Raw genomic sequence first — 6,043 nt, forward strand, 5'->3', positions numbered from 1 at the left:
CCTTCTGACACTCAGGACTCCGTGATCCTCAATGCTTTGGGACAATATGAGAATTCATGTACGAGAGGGGATGCTCTGGACACTTGGAGGCTGGCTCCCCCTCGTGGCTGGACCGAGTAACTGCTCCAATACCAACAAGGGACCAGAATCCGAGGTGTTGGTGTTGCCAAGGGTTGTTCTTTGCTGTTGCTACGGTTTTCCTGGAGATTCCTAGACTGAGCGGAGGAAGAAAGCCGATAGTACGGGATCCAGAGAACGGGAATTTCCCCAGGGAGCAAGCCTGCTGGGGACTCACAAGGTGCTCATAATCACTTTCCTCTTACCCAGAAAGAACAGGTGTCCAGGAATCCCTCAGGCCTGTTCCGACCAGCCATTGATAGGGGAGAAGTACCACTGTCTCTCCTCTCACCTGTTCAGGACTCAGGGAGAGACAGCCCTTGAGTTCACTCTGTGTGATTCCTTCACTCAGAGGGCGGAGAGGCTCAGGCAAGGGGTTGAACTGCCCCCGCCATCCTCCTTCTCGCGTCTCCCATCTCCACCCATGAGGGGCAGCACCGGGATCAGAGCCTGCATCTCCAGAGTCTGCTGCCTGCTCTACAGCATCGGCTTGAAGGTCCATCAACCTGTGCAGAATATACTAGAAGAGCAATGATGCCCACTCATGGTCCCTCACTCCAGGCAAGCCTGGGCTTCAGTTGATCCCATAGGGTGGGGCTGAGTCTGGAGCAGAACAAGGAGAGGGGCCAGATAACATTGAACTGACCAAAGTAGGAAGCCTCAGTTTTCCAGAATGCAGGGTCTGCAGGTGCTTACTAAATGCTGTGAGGGGTGGGGTGGGCATAGGAGATGCTGGGCACTTGTCCAAATGACTTGCTGCATGCCTGGCTATTTTCTAAGATGCTATGGAGCACTTCCCTTTATTTCTCTCCTTCTGGAGCAGAAAGCAAAGACGAAAGCAGCCAGCCAGCCAGAAAAGTCCCCATGGTCAGTTTTTGTTTGGGAGGAAAGGAATCCAGTTCCAGGGACAAATCATCCTCCAGGTAGCCATAAAAGCAGCAAAAGGGGCACTGACCTTGAATCCACTCACCTTCAGTGGATGCAAATGGATCAGTGGATTTTCAGGGGATTATAAGATCAGGTTCTTTAATCACAGCAACGCAATGGCTCAAACACCCATGTTTACGGGGTTAATTCATTTAAAATGAGGTAGCTGGTACAACAGTGAATCTTTTAATTGTCACTTTGGAAGTAGCATAAATTGCGGCCCTTAAAACACTGGGTGCACTGGGAGAAGACCTCTGGCCTGTGCCACATCACTGTGTCCAAAGCAGCAAAGGATTTGACTTCAACCGGGGGGGGGGGGTGTGTGGCTCTTTACAAAGTCAGGTTCCAGGGTGAAGCCTTGGTCATAAAGAAAAAGTCTCTGAAATCAGAGCCAGGTCAGGGAAACCACAGGAAAACCAGAGAGAAGGAGCTGAGAACAAACCAGGGACCTGAGTTTAAGGTAGGACTGTACCCCGACCTCCATCACAGCTCAACAAGAAGTGAATCAAAGTTCATTCACTTTCCACGCTGCGAACTCACCGTGCCCCAGCTGCAAGAAGCCACAAAATGATCAACACAGATTCCACACTTTCATTACTACTCGTTTCCACTTTACTTAGTATTTTGGGTTAATTTATATTAAGCAAATCTAACCTATGTCTTTTATAAAGGTTTAAGAACAAAAATATCAATGTTTTCAGCGTTCTGGCTGGACTTTTTAGGTGAAATCAGCCTCATCCAAAAGTAAAACCATTCACGAGGGGACTCCAAAATGAAAACTATGACTGGAAAGAATGCCCACTGCCTTGCCCACATGGACGTTTGCAGGTAAACAATCTTTATTACTTGCAGATCCCTGATGGGTGGATTCACCTACTTGCTAAAATGTATTGCTTCCCCCCAAAATCAACACTAGCCGCACACACTTGTGGACAGGTGCAGAGGGGCAAAGAATTTGAGTTGCTGCATGAGTTTCAGCTCAGACTGTAAAGAAGTGTCATTTTCAGTCGATTTAGTGCAGTGTTATTTTAGCATTTTTGTACTTTTGGCTGGTGATTTCACTGTTGAAATGGCCCCAAGCAGAGTGGGAAAGAGCTGTCTAGTGTGCTAAGTGCAGGAAGGCTGGGCTGTGCCCTACGGGGAAGCATCCTTCAGGGGTGAGTTTTAGGGCTGTTGGCCATAAGTTCAATGTTAACGAACCAACAATATATAGCCATAAGGTGTCTTTAAACAAACACATACTGAACAAGGTTATGCAGTGATGGGTTGACAAAGACCGGTGGCTGGCAGGCACCTGCCCCTAGTTTTCCCTTAGGAGCCATGATTCAATATTCACTAATTCAAGGTTCGCGATGACTTTGTACAACATAATTGCCATGAGTAACAAGAATCAACTGTATTTTTTTTTTTTTTTTTTTTGTGGTACGCGGGCCTCTCACTGTTGTGGCCTCTGCCGTTGCGGAGCACAGGCTCCAGACGCGCAGGCTCAGCGGCCATGGCTCACGGGCCCAGCCGCTCCGCGGCATGTGGGATCTTCCCGGACCAGGGCATGAACCCGTGTCCCCTGCATCGCCAGGCAGACTCTCAACCACTGTGCCACCAGGGAAGCCCTCAACTGTATTTTTGAACATTATCTAACAAAAACATGTGCTTTCTTTTCTTTTTTAATTACAAGTTTTCCCATAATTTTAACACAAATTGGCATGATGAAGACAATGGCCAGTTGTTTTCTCCAATCACCTGTTACCTGTTGGGACCTGCTGGATTTAGGGAATTTGAAGAATGAGAATGGATTTTTGTTCCAGGCAGGAAAACATTTACCCAATCTCTCTCTCCCACCTGTGGTCACAACTCCAGGGACGGAGATGCTTGTTAGTTAAGGAAGCAGCTCTGCCACTGTGAGCTCACAGGGATTTTAGGAAGACAGCTTTAGGGGAAGAGATGCTAGACTCATGTTTGGGAAGGCAGGTTCTGAAAACTCTTGGGACACTGGGGAGAGTTCTAGAAGAGAGTTGGGTCTCGGGGTCTGAATCTGGGAGAAGTGGGAGGTACATGTGATCCACCCGCCCCCCCGCCTCAGACCCACCCCACCACACAGCACCTGCTCCAACATCCCGGCCCTACAGGGTAACGCAGATTGGCTCGCGGTGGCCACACAGATCGCCAGAGCCTCAACACACATTTGGAAAAAGAATGTATAATTTATTTGTACAATTTTTTCACACTTGAATTTTATAATTTAAAAAAGATACAAAACAGAAGACAAACAGTGGTCACATAAATTAAGAGAAGCACTAAAGAAGGAACTCCTTCTCACCATGACAATGCTTTTTAAAATCCGCCTGGGGAGCAGGCACGCCAGGATGGTCCCTGTGGTTGCTGCTGCCCAAGCATCCTGCGAGTGGATCATACAGCCTTCTGTTCCAAGGTTAAGTCCTAGCACAGAATCACTCAATTTGTTCTTGGAAACACCAGTGTGTCTGAGAGGGAGCAGAACCTCACGGCCCTGCGTTTACGCTTCACACTTGGCAACTGAAACGTCATCTTCCCTCCAGAGAAACTTTAGGGGCTGGAAGGGGTCACAGGGAGTCCAATACACACCTCTCTCTTCTTTGTCACAAGCACGGATGCTGTGCTTTAGCCTGTCATTTACAGAGCATTAAATTCAGAGCCAGGCACTTTGTAAAAGCAACTCGAGTCCGCTGCTGTTCACACAGGCAAAGACAACAGTAGTTTCAGAGAGCCAGGTGTAGAACTACTTAGAGGATCACGGCCCAGATTCCATGAGCACTGAGGTAGTAACATGTAGAAACTTTACAGGAAACAGTGTATCTTTAATCAGCATCCCTGATTGCCCTGGGTCACCTCAATTTCCACGTGATTAGCAGGCCTTAAGAGGGTCAGCAGGCACCCCACTCAGGGTGGGACCACAGTAGGGGGTGGGGCGCAACACAGTCTCCAGGGAGAAGACATGGAGTAAGGCTGGTCTCCCTGGACAGCGCCCCACCCAACAGGCAGGGGCCCCCTGCCCCAGCAGTGCTCAGCACTGAACACATCTGCTTTGAGGGCTCCGTCTACACTCTCACCACCCCCCCCAAGAAGGAAAAAAGGTTTCAGTGCCCTGACAAGTGGCTATCAAGTCATCACCCATGAAGGGCTGGTCCCTTTATGTCCAGCCACCTTCCAGGGCTGCTAAGAAGGCACTAAAAAATGATCAGCAAAATCCCTCATGGGGAGACAGGCCCTGGGGCTACCCCAAGTGGCCCTCACTGGCGATGGCCCCAGAGGGTGGCCCCTGCAGGTTCTACCTGCCTTCCTCCCTTCCCATCTCAAGCCGCCCAGCAGCTGAGAAGTCACCAGCCCCATGTGCATCCAAGAGGGGCCCCTGGAAAGGGGCTTGGAAGGGAGGTCCCTGTGGGACAGACCCCATCCCTCTGCTCTGCACTGGCCCTGCATGCCCACACCCAGCTGGGCCTCCCCTGTCGGACGAGGGGCGTGGGAGTGTAGGCCCAGGGTTGGGGAGGCCACGTGGCCTGCAGAGAACTGTGGAGTGTGCCAAAGACAGACAGGTTCACTATTTGATAAAAATGAAAGGACCTGGGAATCATTTCTAAAAACACATCATGCACAGGGATTAAAAATCAGCCCCTTCATTTTCTTGTGGAATGGTGTCAAGGACCCAGGCTGTACGGATTAGCTGTTTGCCTGTTCAAAAAGGAAAAAGAAACGATGTTATTTTCTTGAGACAAACAAAGGTAGACAATTATTTTTTCCCCTAAATGAAGGTGAGGCCCTTATACACCAATGAGTAAGCTTAATAAGACAAAGGGATATTGTTTTTCTACAACATGAAGGTCAAGGGGTTAGGCTGACCGTGGAGGACAGCATGTGCAAAGGCCCTGAGGCATAACGGGGAACGGGGTGTGTGTGGGTCCAATCATTCAGCACAGCTGGGACACAGGCCTCTCTGGGCAAACCGAGCATGACCTTAGCCACTGAAAGACGTCAAGTGTCTAATTAGTCCTGCTTTCTACCCCACTTTCTCTGCTGCTACCCAGCCCTCTCGCTCCCCACTCTGGCCGTTTTGAGCCACCGGCAGTACCTTAACACACCTTGCCCGTTTGCTCCCTCATCCTGGAGGGGCAGTCTCCCCTTGGCCTGGCTCACCTCCCTCAAGGTGTCCGGGCTCCCTTCTCCTCCCAGCCCCACCGCAGCCCCCCAGCTTCCTTCCACCACAGAGCCCCCGGCGGGTCAGAGGGGGTCATCTATTTCCAGCACTCGGCCCTTTCTGGGGTGGGGACTGGATGGGCCCCATGGCCACTTGAAGGTGTTAGGTCCTACGGTTTCAATCTGGGGAGATGCAGGCTGGACCTTATTGGGCAATGCCCTCTGGTTCTGCACCTGGGTACCTTTGGAGACTTGAGAGGGAACAGAATAGAACTTCTTCTTCCACCAGGCGCCTACCCCTAGAAGGAGCTGAAATCTGTGAGCTCTGCCAGTCCCGAGGCCCGCGAGATGGACAGACATCTGGTCCTCACCCAGGATCCAGGCAGAGCCCAAGGGCTGGGCTCCGTTATGCGTTGCAGGCCAGGCCGGGAGCCTGAGGTGGCAGGGTCACCGGGAGCCCCTGGGATCTTTCTCCTCCTCACCACCTCTCCTTTTATCAAGGAACCCCAGCCGCTCCCCCACCCCGGGGCGTACTCGATAGCCCAGAAAAGGACAGGGCAGAGTCACTGCCCTGGGGCTGTGACAGGTCAGGCTGGCTGACCTGCCTCTCCCTGCTCTCTGCCCATCACCAGAAGTTTGCTTCAATGACCTCTGGGTGGGTAAACAGAACCACCTGAGCCAGAACTAAGCGTGGTCAGCAGAGCCCAAGGAAGGCCATCACAGTCAGCTCTGGACCCTGCAAAGCTGAGCCCCAGACGTTTTCATCCGAACACCAGTGGTGGGCCCTGGACAGTGGGGGACGGGATGCCACCTGGCACGGGGGCCACACCTC

The sequence above is a fragment of the Hyperoodon ampullatus genome (genome assembly GCF_949752795.1).
Source record: "Hyperoodon ampullatus genome assembly, chromosome: 5".
NCBI lineage: Eukaryota > Metazoa > Chordata > Mammalia > Artiodactyla > Ziphiidae > Hyperoodon > Hyperoodon ampullatus.